Consider the following 14,502-nt stretch of genomic DNA (forward strand, 5'->3'; position numbering starts at 1 on the left):
TAAAGAAGGGGTGCACCGGTCCTGGAGATACTGCAATACCAGGTCAATGCGTGGAGTGGACAGAGCAAGCTCTTTTTCCATCTCCCTGTTGTAAAAATCCATTTAATATATGGTCCCCAGATAGGGGACGTATCAGATATTAAACTGATAAGAACAGATACTACACTTGATCTTAGCCAAAAGGCCGAGAAGCGATAACCAGAATTGGTTTCAAACTACGGAGCCACCCAAGGATCCTGAAAAGTCCATTTGTGGAGATGAGCTCCTGGACTCCCGTTAAGAAGACATGTTGTCAACCTCTAGATCCCTTACATGCCTGCACTTTTCGGCTTGCTGCTGCTGCAATCCACGCGTTTTAGATCTGCATAACTCCACCTCTTTAAACACAGCACCTTCACCCCCTGCTGTTCCCACCCGCCTCAACACCGTTGGAAGGGAGGAGAACCAATTAAGGCGGGGGGTGGGGTGGAACGAGCAGCTGTCTACCCTTAGCAGGAGGGCTCCTGATTACATACCTCTCCTGCTGCTGCTGCTGCTGCTGGCTGTCCAGCAGCAGACTGAAGGTGGCTGCTGCTGTGCACAGGTATATAAAGGCTCAGAGCCTATTATGACACGCGCAGCCAGCGTTCCATTGCCACATTCCATCTACTGCAGGCAGGATACCTGGCTGGCTGAATGTCGCTGAGAAGCTCACAGAGACCGCCATAAGCAACAGTTTAACAGAATGCCACAGACTAATCAACCAAACTTTTTGGGTTGGGTTCTCTTTTATAGTCTGCAGGCATTAAATGAAAGAAGTCAGTGTTCCAGCAGAAGGAGACAACGTTTCAGAAAAGGCATTGTAGCAAACCAAAAAATAAATTTTAAGCGCAGCAGAGTAACCAGCGCACATACCTGTTAGCTCAGGTGAGTTTAAAAGGCTGCTGTTGATAACAAGGGCATTTGCTAAATAGATGGTGTGTGTGCAACAATATACTGAAAGGTCAATTATATTGTGCAGCTTATCTCACCACCTGTAGTTATTTAGGTGAAAGCTCCAAAATGCTTGCCTAATATGTCTGTTTATCCAAAAGGAAGTAAAAAGGGAGAGCTAGAAAGATAGCATTGCATCACATTACATGGCAATGCAATGCACAGTTGCTGAAGTTGAACCAAAATGAGCTTGTAATCTGGCTTCTGCAACTTTGAACATGAAAAATCCAATGAGGAGAAGAAAAGCAAAGCCAAAGAGTCCATCCCAAAATCCGACAAACAAGCAAAATGAACAAAAAACATTGAATTCAATTCTTTCTGATTTTAGAAACTGCATTAAAGAAGGGGTGCACCGGTCCTGGAGATACTGCAATACCAGGTCAATGCGTGGAGTGGACAGAGCAAGCTCTTTTTCCATCTCCCTGTTCTAAAAATCCATTTAATATATGGTCCCCAGATAGGGGACGTATCAGATATTAAACTGATAAGAACAGATACTACACTTGATCTTAGCCAAAAGGCCGAGAAGCGATAACCAGAATTGGTTTCAAACTACGGAGCCACCCAAGGATCCTGAAAAGTCCATTTGTGGAGATGAGCTCCTGGACTCCCGTTAAGAAGACATGTTGTCAACCTCTAGATCCCTTACATGCCTGCACTTTTCGGCTTGCTGCTGCTGCAATCCACGCGTTTTAGATCTGCATAACTCCACCTCTTTAAACACAGCACCTTCACCCCCTGCTGTTCCCACCCGCCTCAACACCGTTGGAAGGGAGGAGAACCAATTAAGGCGGGGGGTGGGGTGGAACGAGCAGCTGTCTACCCTTAGCAGGAGGGCTCCTGATTACATACCTCTCCTGCTGCTGCTGCTGCTGGCTGTCCAGCAGCAGACTGAAGGTGGCTGCTGCTGTGCACAGGTATATAAAGGCTCAGAGCCTATTATGACACGCGCAGCCAGCGTTCCATTGCCACATTCCATCTACTGCAGGCAGGATACCTGGCTGGCTGAATGTCGCTGAGAAGCTCACAGAGACCGCCATAAGCAACAGTTTAACAGAATGCCACAGACTAATCAACCAAACTTTTTGGGTTGGGTTCTCTTTTATAGTCTGCAGGCATTAAATGAAAGAAGTCAGTGTTCCAGCAGAAGGAGACAACGTTTCAGAAAAGGCATTGTAGCAAACCAAAAAAGAAATTTTAAGCGCAGCAGAGTAACCAGCGCACATACCTGTTAGCTCAGGTGAGTTTAAAAGGCTGCTGTTGATAACAAGGGCATTTGCTAAATAGATGGTGTGTGTGCAACAATATACTGAAAGGTCAATTATATTGTGCAGCTTATCTCACCACCTGTAGTTATTTAGGTGAAAGCTCCAAAATGCTTGCCTAATATGTCTGTTTATCCAAAAGGAAGTAAAAAGGGAGAGCTAGAAAGATAGCATTGCATCACATTACATGGCAATGCAATGCACAGTTGCTGAAGTTGAACCAAAATGAGCTTGTAATCTGGCTTCTGCAACTTTGAACATGAAAAATCCAATGAGGAGAAGAAAAGCAAAGCCAAAGAGTCCATCCCAAAATCCGACAAACAAGCAAAATGAACAAAAAACATTGAATTCAATTCTTTCTGATTTTAGAAACTGCATTAAAGAAGGGGTGCACCGGTCCTGGAGATACTGCAATACCAGGTCAATGCGTGGAGTGGACAGAGCAAGCTCTTTTTCCATCTCCCTGTTGTAAAAATCCATTTAATATATGGTCCCCAGATAGGGGACGTATCAGATATTAAACTGATAAGAACAGATACTACACTTGATCTTAGCCAAAAGGCCGAGAAGCGATAACCAGAATTGGTTTCAAACTACGGAGCCACCCAAGGATCCTGAAAAGTCCATTTGTGGAGATGAGCTCCTGGACTCCCGTTAAGAAGACATGTTGTCAACCTCTAGATCCCTTACATGCCTGCACTTTTCGGCTTGCTGCTGCTGCAATCCACGTGCTTTAGATCTGCATAACTCCACCTCTTTAAACACAGCACCTTCACCCCCTGCTGTTCCCACCCGCCTCAACACCGTTGGAAGGGAGGAGAACCAATTAAGGCGGGGGGTGGGGTGGAACGAGCAGCTGTCTACCCTTAGCAGGAGGGCTCCTGATTACATACCTCTCCTGCTGCTGCTGCTGCTGGCTGTCCAGCAGCAGACTGAAGGTGGCTGCTGCTGTGCACAGGTATATAAAGGCTCAGAGCCTATTATGACACGCGCAGCCAGCGTTCCATTGCCACATTCCATCTACTGCAGGCAGGATACCTGGCTGGCTGAATGTCGCTGAGAAGCTCACAGAGACCGCCATAAGCAACAGTTTAACAGAATGCCACAGACTAATCAACCAAACTTTTTGGGTTGGGTTCTCTTTTATAGTCTGCAGGCATTAAATGAAAGAAGTCAGTGTTCCAGCAGAAGGAGACAACGTTTCAGAAAAGGCATTGTAGCAAACCAAAAAAGAAATTTTAAGCGCAGCAGAGTAACCAGCGCACATACCTTTTAGCTCAGGTGAGTTTAAAAGGCTGCTGTTGATAACAAGGGCATTTGCTAAATAGATGGTGTGTGTGCAACAATATACTGAAAGGTCAATTATATTGTGCAGCTTATCTCACCACCTGTAGTTATTTAGGTGAAAGCTCCAAAATGCTTGCCTAATATGTCTGTTTATCCAAAAGGAAGTAAAAAGGGAGAGCTAGAAAGATAGCATTGCATCACATTACATGGCAATGCAATGCACAGTTGCTGAAGTTGAACCAAAATGAGCTTGTAATCTGGCTTCTGCAACTTTGAACATGAAAAATCCAATGAGGAGAAGAAAAGCAAAGCCAAAGAGTCCATCCCAAAATCCGACAAACAAGCAAAATGAACAAAAAACATTGAATTCAATTCTTTCTGATTTTAGAAACTGCATTAAAGAAGGGGTGCACCGGTCCTGGAGATACTGCAATACCAGGTCAATGCGTGGAGTGGACAGAGCAAGCTCTTTTTCCATCTCCCTGTTCTAAAAATCCATTTAATATATGGTCCCCAGATAGGGGACGTATCAGATATTAAACTGATAAGAACAGATACTACACTTGATCTTAGCCAAAAGGCCGAGAAGCGATAACCAGAATTGGTTTCAAACTACGGAGCCACCCAAGGATCCTGAAAAGTCCATTTGTGGAGATGAGCTCCTGGACTCCCGTTAAGAAGACATGTTGTCAACCTCTAGATCCCTTACATGCCTGCACTTTTCGGCTTGCTGCTGCTGCAATCCACGCGTTTTAGATCTGCATAACTCCACCTCTTTAAACACAGCACCTTCACCCCCTGCTGTTCCCACCCGCCTCAACACCGTTGGAAGGGAGGAGAACCAATTAAGGCGGGGGGTGGGGTGGAACGAGCAGCTGTCTACCCTTAGCAGGAGGGCTCCTGATTACATACCTCTCCTGCTGCTGCTGCTGCTGGCTGTCCAGCAGCAGACTGAAGGTGGCTGCTGCTGTGCACAGGTATATAAAGGCTCAGAGCCTATTATGACACGCGCAGCCAGCGTTCCATTGCCACATTCCATCTACTGCAGGCAGGATACCTGGCTGGCTGAATGTCGCTGAGAAGCTCACAGAGACCGCCATAAGCAACAGTTTAACAGAATGCCACAGACTAATCAACCAAACTTTTTGGGTTGGGTTCTCTTTTATAGTCTGCAGGCATTAAATGAAAGAAGTCAGTGTTCCAGCAGAAGGAGACAACATTTCAGAAAAGGCATTGTAGCAAACCAAAAAAGAAATTTTAAGCGCAGCAGAGTAACCAGCGCACATACCTGTTAGCTCAGGTGAGTTTAAAAGGCTGCTGTTGATAACAAGGGCATTTGCTAAATAGATGGTGTGTGTGCAACAATATACTGAAAGGTCAATTATATTGTGCAGCTTATCTCACCACCTGTAGTTATTTAGGTGAAAGCTCCAAAATGCTTGCCTAATATGTCTGTTTATCCAAAAGGAAGTAAAAAGGGAGAGCTAGAAAGATAGCATTGCATCACATTACATGGCAATGCAATGCACAGTTGCTGAAGTTGAACCAAAATGAGCTTGTAATCTGGCTTCTGCAACTTTGAACATGAAAAATCCAATGAGGAGAAGAAAAGCAAAGCCAAAGAGTCCATCCCAAAATCCGACAAACAAGCAAAATGAACAAAAAACATTGAATTCAATTCTTTCTGATTTTAGAAACTGCATTAAAGAAGGGGTGCACCGGTCCTGGAGATACTGCAATACCAGGTCAATGCGTGGAGTGGACAGAGCAAGCTCTTTTTCCATCTCCCTGTTCTAAAAATCCATTTAATATATGGTCCCCAGATAGGGGACGTATCAGATATTAAACTGATAAGAACAGATACTACACTTGATCTTAGCCAAAAGGCCGAGAAGCGATAACCAGAATTGGTTTCAAACTACGGAGCCACCCAAGGATCCTGAAAAGTCCATTTGTGGAGATGAGCTCCTGGACTCCCGTTAAGAAGACATGTTGTCAACCTCTAGATCCCTTACATGCCTGCACTTTTCGGCTTGCTGCTGCTGCAATCCACGCGTTTTAGATCTGCATAACTCCACCTCTTTAAACACAGCACCTTCACCCCCTGCTGTTCCCACCCGCCTCAACACCGTTGGAAGGGAGGAGAACCAATTAAGGCGGGGGGTGGGGTGGAACGAGCAGCTGTCTACCCTTAGCAGGAGGGCTCCTGATTACATACCTCTCCTGCTGCTGCTGCTGCTGGCTGTCCAGCAGCAGACTGAAGGTGGCTGCTGCTGTGCACAGGTATATAAAGGCTCAGAGCCTATTATGACACGCGCAGCCAGCGTTCCATTGCCACATTCCATCTACTGCAGGCAGGATACCTGGCTGGCTGAATGTCGCTGAGAAGCTCACAGAGACCGCCATAAGCAACAGTTTAACAGAATGCCACAGACTAATCAACCAAACTTTTTGGGTTGGGTTCTCTTTTATAGTCTGCAGGCATTAAATGAAAGAAGTCAGTGTTCCAGCAGAAGGAGACAACGTTTCAGAAAAGGCATTGTAGCAAACCAAAAAAGAAATTTTAAGCGCAGCAGAGTAACCAGCGCACATACCTGTTAGCTCAGGTGAGTTTAAAAGGCTGCTGTTGATAACAAGGGCATTTGCTAAATAGATGGTGTGTGTGCAACAATATACTGAAAGGTCAATTATATTGTGCAGCTTATCTCACCACCTGTAGTTATTTAGGTGAAAGCTCCAAAATGCTTGCCTAATATGTCTGTTTATCCAAAAGGAAGTAAAAAGGGAGAGCTAGAAAGATAGCATTGCATCACATTACATGGCAATGCAATGCACAGTTGCTGAAGTTGAACCAAAATGAGCTTGTAATCTGGCTTCTGCAACTTTGAACATGAAAAATCCAATGAGGAGAAGAAAAGCAAAGCCAAAGAGTCCATCCCAAAATCCGACAAACAAGCAAAATGAACAAAAAACATTGAATTCAATTCTTTCTGATTTTAGAAACTGCATTAAAGAAGGGGTGCACCGGTCCTGGAGATACTGCAATACCAGGTCAATGCGTGGAGTGGACAGAGCAAGCTCTTTTTCCATCTCCCTGTTCTAAAAATCCATTTAATATATGGTCCCCAGATAGGGGACGTATCAGATATTAAACTGATAAGAACAGATACTACACTTGATCTTAGCCAAAAGGCCGAGAAGCGATAACCAGAATTGGTTTCAAACTACGGAGCCACCCAAGGATCCTGAAAAGTCCATTTGTGGAGATGAGCTCCTGGACTCCCGTTAAGAAGACATGTTGTCAACCTCTAGATCCCTTACATGCCTGCACTTTTCGGCTTGCTGCTGCTGCAATCCACGCGTTTTAGATCTGCATAACTCCACCTCTTTAAACACAGCACCTTCACCCCCTGCTGTTCCCACCCGCCTCAACACCGTTGGAAGGGAGGAGAACCAATTAAGGCGGGGGGTGGGGTGGAACGAGCAGCTGTCTACCCTTAGCAGGAGGGCTCCTGATTACATACCTCTCCTGCTGCTGCTGCTGCTGGCTGTCCAGCAGCAGACTGAAGGTGGCTGCTGCTGTGCACAGGTATATAAAGGCTCAGAGCCTATTATGACACGCGCAGCCAGCGTTCCATTGCCACATTCCATCTACTGCAGGCAGGATACCTGGCTGGCTGAATGTCGCTGAGAAGCTCACAGAGACCGCCATAAGCAACAGTTTAACAGAATGCCACAGACTAATCAACCAAACTTTTTGGGTTGGGTTCTCTTTTATAGTCTGCAGGCATTAAATGAAAGAAGTCAGTGTTCCAGCAGAAGGAGACAACGTTTCAGAAAAGGCATTGTAGCAAACCAAAAAAGAAATTTTAAGCGCAGCAGAGTAACCAGCGCACATACCTGTTAGCTCAGGTGAGTTTAAAAGGCTGCTGTTGATAACAAGGGCATTTGCTAAATAGATGGTGTGTGTGCAACAATATACTGAAAGGTCAATTATATTGTGCAGCTTATCTCACCACCTGTAGTTATTTAGGTGAAAGCTCCAAAATGCTTGCCTAATATGTCTGTTTATCCAAAAGGAAGTAAAAAGGGAGAGCTAGAAAGATAGCATTGCATCACATTACATGGCAATGCAATGCACAGTTGCTGAAGTTGAACCAAAATGAGCTTGTAATCTGGCTTCTGCAACTTTGAACATGAAAAATCCAATGAGGAGAAGAAAAGCAAAGCCAAAGAGTCCATTCCAAAATCCGACAAACAAGCAAAATGAACAAAAAACATTGAATTCAATTCTTTCTGATTTTAGAAACTGCATTAAAGAAGGGGTGCACCGGTCCTGGAGATACTGCAATACCAGGTCAATGCGTGGAGTGGACAGAGCAAGCTCTTTTTCCATCTCCCTGTTCTAAAAATCCATTTAATATATGGTCCCCAGATAGGGGACGTATCAGATATTAAACTGATAAGAACAGATACTACACTTGATCTTAGCCAAAAGGCCGAGAAGCGATAACCAGAATTGGTTTCAAACTACGGAGCCACCCAAGGATCCTGAAAAGTCCATTTGTGGAGATGAGCTCCTGGACTCCCGTTAAGAAGACATGTTGTCAACCTCTAGATCCCTTACATGCCTGCACTTTTCGGCTTGCTGCTGCTGCAATCCACGCGTTTTAGATCTGCATAACTCCACCTCTTTAAACACAGCACCTTCACCCCCTGCTGTTCCCACCCGCCTCAACACCGTTGGAAGGGAGGAGAACCAATTAAGGCGGGGGGTGGGGTGGAACGAGCAGCTGTCTACCCTTAGCAGGAGGGCTCCTGATTACATACCTCTCCTGCTGCTGCTGCTGCTGGCTGTCCAGCAGCAGACTGAAGGTGGCTGCTGCTGTGCACAGGTATATAAAGGCTCAGAGCCTATTATGACACGCGCAGCCAGCGTTCCATTGCCACATTCCATCTACTGCAGGCAGGATACCTGGCTGGCTGAATGTCGCTGAGAAGCTCACAGAGACCGCCATAAGCAACAGTTTAACAGAATGCCACAGACTAATCAACCAAACTTTTTGGGTTGGGTTCTCTTTTATAGTCTGCAGGCATTAAATGAAAGAAGTCAGTGTTCCAGCAGAAGGAGACAACGTTTCAGAAAAGGCATTGTAGCAAACCAAAAAAGAAATTTTAAGCGCAGCAGAGTAACCAGCGCACATACCTGTTAGCTCAGGTGAGTTTAAAAGGCTGCTGTTGATAACAAGGGCATTTGCTAAATAGATGGTGTGTGTGCAACAATATACTGAAAGGTCAATTATATTGTGCAGCTTATCTCACCACCTGTAGTTATTTAGGTGAAAGCTCCAAAATGCTTGCCTAATATGTCTGTTTATCCAAAAGGAAGTAAAAAGGGAGAGCTAGAAAGATAGCATTGCATCACATTACATGGCAATGCAATGCACAGTTGCTGAAGTTGAACCAAAATGAGCTTGTAATCTGGCTTCTGCAACTTTGAACATGAAAAATCCAATGAGGAGAAGAAAAGCAAAGCCAAAGAGTCCATCCCAAAATCCGACAAACAAGCAAAATGAACAAAAAACATTGAATTCAATTCTTTCTGATTTTAGAAACTGCATTAAAGAAGGGGTGCACCGGTCCTGGAGATACTGCAATACCAGGTCAATGCATGGAGTGGACAGAGCAAGCTCTTTTTCCATCTCCCTGTTCTAAAAATCCATTTAATATATGGTCCCCAGATAGGGGACGTATCAGATATTAAACTGATAAGAACAGATTTTTTTTTTGTCGAAAGCCCGAATTCGTGTACAAAACCCGAGTGCGCTTAAAAAAGTGACAAGTGCCACAAAAAAAGTGCACTAGGATGCTGGTCTTCTTGAAACCCTCTCCAAAAGGAGAAGGGTCCCCCAAACCATTCCCCGTCCCTCCGAGCCAGAAGGCCACAGCGAGGAACAGGGACAAATAGCCACCTCCAGCCGGAGCCAGAGGCGACCCAATCTTACCCCCAGCACCTGCCCGAGTTCTCACCCGAGCAAGGCACTGGGAGCCAAAGACTGTGCTCCCCTCCCGGAAGAGGGGAGCCAACAACGCTCTCCTCCCGAAAGAGGAGAGCCAAGGGGGTTCAGGGGGGAGCGGAACCTGATGGCCACACACTCCCCCACTAGACCTGCCAAGAGAGGAACCCGTAAGGGAACCGCATCCCGACAAAATCCTAGTAGGACGTAACACACGTGAATAAGTGGACACACAGTGACAAAGAAATTTAAATAAATAGTGAAGGTTTCACAGTATAATACTGCCCGGACCTTCGACCGGGAATTGAAAAATTCCCCATCCTAAGGCCAGAAGGCCCGGAATAAGGGTGTGTGTGAAGAAAGAAATATTGAAGTGCTAGTGCAAATGTGCCATAAACTCAAGTGGGGTTCCCAATCCCAGTGAGTTAAGGCACCCCAGGGTCACCACTCCTGGGGCACTTCACACTTCGGGCTTTCGATCTTCCCCGGCCCAATGGCGTCGATCCTGGGGGGCCATGCTTTCCACCAGATGACTATATTAGCCACCTGGCGTACTAACAAGCGCCTAAACCCCAGTGTGCATAATGTATCAATCTACTAGGGCGGCCAACATCCAAAACCGCCTTTTCGAAAGATACTACACTTGATCTTAGCCAAAAGGCCGAGAAGCGATAACCAGAATTGGTTTCAAACTACGGAGCCACCCAAGGATCCTGAAAAGTCCATTTGTGGAGATGAGCTCCTGGACTCCCGTTAAGAAGACATGTTGTCAACCTCTAGATCCCTTACATGCCTGCACTTTTCGGCTTGCTGCTGCTGCAATCCACGCGTTTTAGATCTGCATAACTCCACCTCTTTAAACACAGCACCTTCACCCCCTGCTGTTCCCACCCGCCTCAACACCGTTGGAAGGGAGGAGAACCAATTAAGGCGGGGGGTGGGGTGGAACGAGCAGCTGTCTACCCTTAGCAGGAGGGCTCCTGATTACATACCTCTCCTGCTGCTGCTGCTGCTGGCTGTCCAGCAGCAGACTGAAGGTGGCTGCTGCTGTGCACAGGTATATAAAGGCTCAGAGCTAGTGTTGAGCGATACCTTCCGATATCGGGAAATATCGGATCGGATTGGATCGGACCGATACCGAAAAAGTATCGGATATCGCCGATTCCGATACCGGAAACCAATGCAAGTCAATGGGACATAAATATCGGAATTAAAATAAACCCTTTCTTTCCTTGTAGGTTATTTCTACATGAAGGAAAACAACTAAGAATAATGTAGAATGTATTGGGGGAGGTGGGGGAGACAATAAAGGCATAGAGGTTTAGCCCAGTCAAATGGAATAGCAGGAATTAATATTTTTTTATTATGTTCTGAGTTACGGAAATATTAACTATGTTAAGTATTTTTATATTTTGTCAGATATTTATGTTTCACTACTTCCATGCTCTTCACCTTCTTTTTTACTTCTCCCACACTTTCTCCTTCATCATCCTCAGCATCTTTTTCATCCACTTCTTCTTCACCTTCTTCTTCTTCACCTTCTTCGTATTATTCTTTTTTTTACATTCTTCATATTCTACTTCTTCATCTTCTTCATATTCTTCTTCTTCATCATATTCTTATTTGTGACAGGCATTCCTGTAGTTGTTATCTATAAAAGGTTGGACATTACACCTTTCGTTCTGCCCGTCACAAAAGATTTACAACAGGATTTGTCCGCGTTCAGTTTGGCCTGCAGCAGCAGGTCTTTTCCAGGGGCACCACGAGGAGGAACGGACTCACCCCCATACACTGCTTAGTCATCTTCTGCTTATAATTTAGATATTATCTTTTTGCTCTGATTTTTAGTCTTATGCTTAATGTTCTTCCGCTTTTTGTTCTGCAGCTTCTTGTATTTCTGCTTCTTGGTTTTCTGTCTCTTGTTTTTCTGTATCTTGGTGCTTGTCTTCTCTTCTTTGTCTTCTTGGTCAACTTCTTCAGGGTCATCTTCTTGGTCTTCTTCGGGGTGGTCTTCAGGGTCGTCGTCTTCGGGGGTCCTCGTCTTCGGGGTCCTCGTCTTCTTCGGGTTGGTCTTCTGGGTCCTCGTCTTCGGGGTCCTCGTCTTCTTCGGGGTGGTCTTCAGGGTCCTCGTCTTCTTCGGGGTGGTCTTCAGGGTCCTCGTCTTCTTCGGGGTGGTCTTCAGGGTCCTCGTCTTCAGGGTCATTGTCTTCGGGGTCCTCGTCTTCTTAGGGTTGGTCTTCAGGGTCCTCGTCTTCAGGGTCCTCGTCAGGGAGATCCAGAGTGATTACCAAGAACCATTTCAAAAAGCTTGAACTTGGAAATGTAGCAGAAGGTACAAGAAAGCTGAGGAACTACCGAGGACCAGCTGACGGTACTGGAACCCGGATGGATAGCAGAAGGTACAAGAGCCAATGGAACTACCGAGGACCAGCTGATGTTACTGGAACTCGGTTACTAAGCAGGAGGTACCTGTGCCAGAAAGCACTACCAAGGACCAGCAGACGTTGGTGGAACTTGGATACCGAGAAGGAGGCACCTAATCCAAAGGCACTGCCGAGAACCAGCTGACGGTACTGGAACCCGGATGGGTAGCAGAAGGTACAAGAGCCAATGGAACTACCGAGGACCAGCTGATGTTACTGGAACCCGGATGGGTAGCAGAAGGTACAAGAGCCAATGGAACTACCGAGGACCAGCTGATGTTACTGGAACTCGGTTACTAAGCAGGAGGTACCTGTGCCAGAAAGCACTACCAAGGACCAGCAGACGTTGGTGGAACTTGGATACCGAGAAGGAGGCACCTAATCCAAAGGCACTGCCGAGAACCAGCTGACGGTACTGGAACCCGGATGGGTAGCAGAAGGTACCCATGTAAAAAAAAAGTTCAAGGCCGCGAGCCGGCCGCAGTTACCAAAACCCACAGTCCTACAGAGGGTGCTTGTCCTATTGGCACTATGGAACCAGCCTTCATTGCCAGATCCCGCAGCCCACATAGGAGTCACCTAAACTGCAGGCACCATAGAGTCGGCTAACCCGACCGCAACACGACAGGACAACGCATTGGAGGCAAAGTGACGTTGACACTACCCGGAAACAGCTGGCGTGCTGGAACCAGGCTGGGCAGGAGGGAGTACCCGTGCCAAAGACACTGCCGAGAACCAGCTGACGGTACTGGAACCCGGATGGGTAGCAGAAGATACAAGAGCAAATGGAACTACCGAGGACCAGCTGACGGTACTGGAACCCGGATGGGTAGCAGAAGGTACAAGAGCCAATGGAACTACCGAGGACCAGCTGATGTTACTGGAACTCGGTTACTAAGCAGGAGGTACCTGTGCCAGAAAGCACTACCAAGGACCAGCAGACGTTGGTGGAACTTGGATACCGAGAAGGAGGCACCTAATCCAAAGGCACTGCCGAGAACCAGCTGACGGTACTGGAACCCGGATGGGTAGCAGAAGGTACCCATGTAAAAAAAAAGTTCAAGGCCGCGAGCCGGCCGCAGTTACCAAAACCCACAGTCCTACAGAGGGTGCTTGTCCTATTGGCACTATGGAACCAGCCTTCATTGCCAGATCCCGCAGCCCACATAGGAGTCACCTAAACTGCAGGCACCATAGAGTCGGCTAACCCGACCGCAACACGACAGGACAACGCATTGGAGGCAAAGTGACGTTGACACTACCCGGAAACAGCTGGCGTGCTGGAACCAGGCTGGGCAGGAGGGAGTACCCGTGCCAAAGACACTGCCGAGAACCAGCTGACGGTACTGGAACCCGGATGGGTAGCAGAAGATACAAGAGCAAATGGAACTACCGAGGACCAGCTGACGGTACTGGAACCCGGATGGGTAGCAGAAGGTACAAGAGCCAATGGAACTGCCGAGAACCAGCTGGCGGTGCTGGAGCCCAGGGTAAATACTAAAAACAGAAGAGCCAGAGGTGTATTTGGAGCAACTTTAAAATCTGTAGTAGTGAGAATGTGGACAGAGCAGGAGAAATTGCCGTCCGCACAGCAGGAGAACAGCTGACGTTACTGAACCCCAATAACACGGCAGCAAGTGTTGACTGTGCAGACGGCACTTCCGAGCGCCAACTGGCGGTGCTGGAGCCCAGGGATAAGAATGAAAACAGAGGAGCCAGAGGTGTAATTGGAGCAACTTTAAAATCTGTAGTAGTGAGAATGTGGACAGAGCAGGAGAAATTGCCGTCCGCACAGCAGGGGAACAGCTGACGTTACTGAACCCCAATAACATGGTAGCAAGTGTTGACTGTGCAGACAGCACTTCCGAGCGCCAACTGGCGGTGCTGGAGCCCAGGGATAAGAATGAAAACAGAGGAGCCAGAGGTGTAATTGGAGCAACTTTAAAATCTGTAGTAGTGAGAATGTGGACAGAGCAGGAGAAATTGCCGTCCGCACAGCAGGGGAACAGCTGACGTTACTGAACCCCAATAACACGGCAGCAAGTGTTGACTGTGCAGACAGCACTTCCGAGCGCCAACTGGCGGTGTTGGAGCCCAGGGTAAATACTAAAAACGGAGGAGCCAGAGGTGTAATTGGAGCAAGTTTTAAATAAGTAGCACAGTGAATATGGACAGAGCAGGAGAAATTGCCGTGAACACAGCAGGGGAACAGCTGACGTTACTGAACCCCAATAACATGGTAGCAAGTGTTGACTGTGCAGACGGCACTTCCGAGCGCCAACTGGCGGTGCTGGAGCCCAGGGATAAGAATGAAAACAGAGGAGCCAGAGGTGTAATTCGAGCAACTTTAAAATGTGTAGTACAGTGGATGTGGACAAAGCAGGAGAAATTGCCGTCCGCACAGCAGGAGAACAGCTGACGTTACTGAACCCCAATAACACGGCAGCAAGTGTTGACTGTGCAGACGGCACTTCCGAGCGCCAACTGGCGGTGCTGGAGCCCAGGGATAAGAATGAAAACAGAGGAGCCAGAGGTGTA

At 46.9% G+C, this 14,502-nt stretch overlaps 8 non-coding genes and 1 pseudogene across 8 annotated transcripts; all 9 read right to left on the minus strand.

The window, feature by feature from the left end:
* Positions 1 to 5: 5 nt before the first annotated feature.
* Positions 6 to 196, minus strand: LOC141214856 (U2 spliceosomal RNA). Its single transcript, XR_012284048.1, has one exon. It is a non-coding gene; the product is annotated as a U2 spliceosomal RNA (small nuclear RNA).
* A 1,118-nt stretch (positions 197 to 1,314) lies between these two features.
* Positions 1,315 to 1,505, minus strand: LOC141214825 (U2 spliceosomal RNA). Its single transcript, XR_012284018.1, has one exon. It is a non-coding gene; the product is annotated as a U2 spliceosomal RNA (small nuclear RNA).
* Positions 1,506 to 2,620: 1,115 nt separating this feature from the next.
* On the minus strand, positions 2,621 to 2,811 carry LOC141214857 (U2 spliceosomal RNA). Its single transcript, XR_012284049.1, has one exon. It is a non-coding gene; the product is annotated as a U2 spliceosomal RNA (small nuclear RNA).
* Positions 2,812 to 3,926: 1,115 nt separating this feature from the next.
* LOC141214837 (U2 spliceosomal RNA) lies at positions 3,927 to 4,117 on the minus strand. Its single transcript, XR_012284030.1, has one exon. It is a non-coding gene; the product is annotated as a U2 spliceosomal RNA (small nuclear RNA).
* A 1,115-nt stretch (positions 4,118 to 5,232) lies between these two features.
* On the minus strand, positions 5,233 to 5,423 carry LOC141214849 (U2 spliceosomal RNA). The gene has a single exon (XR_012284041.1). It is a non-coding gene; the product is annotated as a U2 spliceosomal RNA (small nuclear RNA).
* Positions 5,424 to 6,538: 1,115 nt separating this feature from the next.
* Positions 6,539 to 6,729, minus strand: LOC141214860 (U2 spliceosomal RNA). The gene has a single exon (XR_012284052.1). It is a non-coding gene; the product is annotated as a U2 spliceosomal RNA (small nuclear RNA).
* A 1,115-nt stretch (positions 6,730 to 7,844) lies between these two features.
* On the minus strand, positions 7,845 to 8,035 carry LOC141214872 (U2 spliceosomal RNA). Its single transcript, XR_012284063.1, has one exon. It is a non-coding gene; the product is annotated as a U2 spliceosomal RNA (small nuclear RNA).
* A 1,115-nt stretch (positions 8,036 to 9,150) lies between these two features.
* On the minus strand, positions 9,151 to 9,332 carry LOC141214942 (U2 spliceosomal RNA). The gene has a single exon (XR_012284127.1). It is a non-coding gene; the product is annotated as a U2 spliceosomal RNA (small nuclear RNA).
* Positions 9,333 to 10,122: 790 nt separating this feature from the next.
* Positions 10,123 to 10,214, minus strand: LOC141214473 (U2 spliceosomal RNA; annotated as a pseudogene).
* Positions 10,215 to 14,502: the final 4,288 nt, after the last annotated feature.

This window comes from Phyllobates terribilis, unplaced genomic scaffold (assembly GCF_046119375.1).
Source record: "Phyllobates terribilis strain yellow unplaced genomic scaffold, ASM4611937v1 Scaffold_223__1_contigs__length_3252167, whole genome shotgun sequence".
Classification (NCBI taxonomy): Eukaryota; Metazoa; Chordata; class Amphibia; order Anura; family Dendrobatidae; genus Phyllobates; species Phyllobates terribilis.